Below are 442 nucleotides of genomic sequence, written 5' to 3'. Positions count from 1 at the left end.
CAAGTCCTATAGTACGAGTATATGATAGCGAATGTATTTATGAATGCAATTTTATCGATATTATTAACATTTGTATACCTATATAACAAAAATGGCTTATAGTCCAAGATAACCTAAATAAAAGTGTTATATCAATATCATCAATTATATTACATTTATACTCCCTCACAAACCGTCACACACACACAAAAAAAGAAACTTTCTATATACCAAGGCTTTTTAGAAACATGTCAGGTAAGACTTCGATAAATTAAGATGAACACAATCTGGCCAAGTGATTGTGAATCTTTCTACGAGAGGAAACGAGGAATGAACAGGGAACCAAGGAACGCTCCTGCCAGCGCCTGTGTTCAAAAAGTTTCCCGTAAGATTTATAAGATTGGGAGATTGATTGTCTCTCACATCTGTTCTCCTCAATCTTTATTTCGACGGTATGAGATGC

General features: G+C 34.6%; 1 protein-coding gene across 2 annotated transcripts in view; it reads right to left on the bottom strand.

Annotated features, from left to right (window-relative positions):
* Positions 1-442, bottom strand: part of LOC119591424 (dipeptidase 1-like) — a 285765-nt gene that overhangs the window by 25230 nt on the left and 260093 nt on the right. The gene's annotated exons all lie outside the window — the stretch shown is intronic.

This window comes from Penaeus monodon, chromosome 28 (genome assembly GCF_015228065.2).
Source record: "Penaeus monodon isolate SGIC_2016 chromosome 28, NSTDA_Pmon_1, whole genome shotgun sequence".
Classification (NCBI taxonomy): Eukaryota; Metazoa; Arthropoda; class Malacostraca; order Decapoda; family Penaeidae; genus Penaeus; species Penaeus monodon.
Note: the sequence above shows the minus strand (reverse complement) of the source record. Positions and strands in the feature narration are given on the sequence as shown.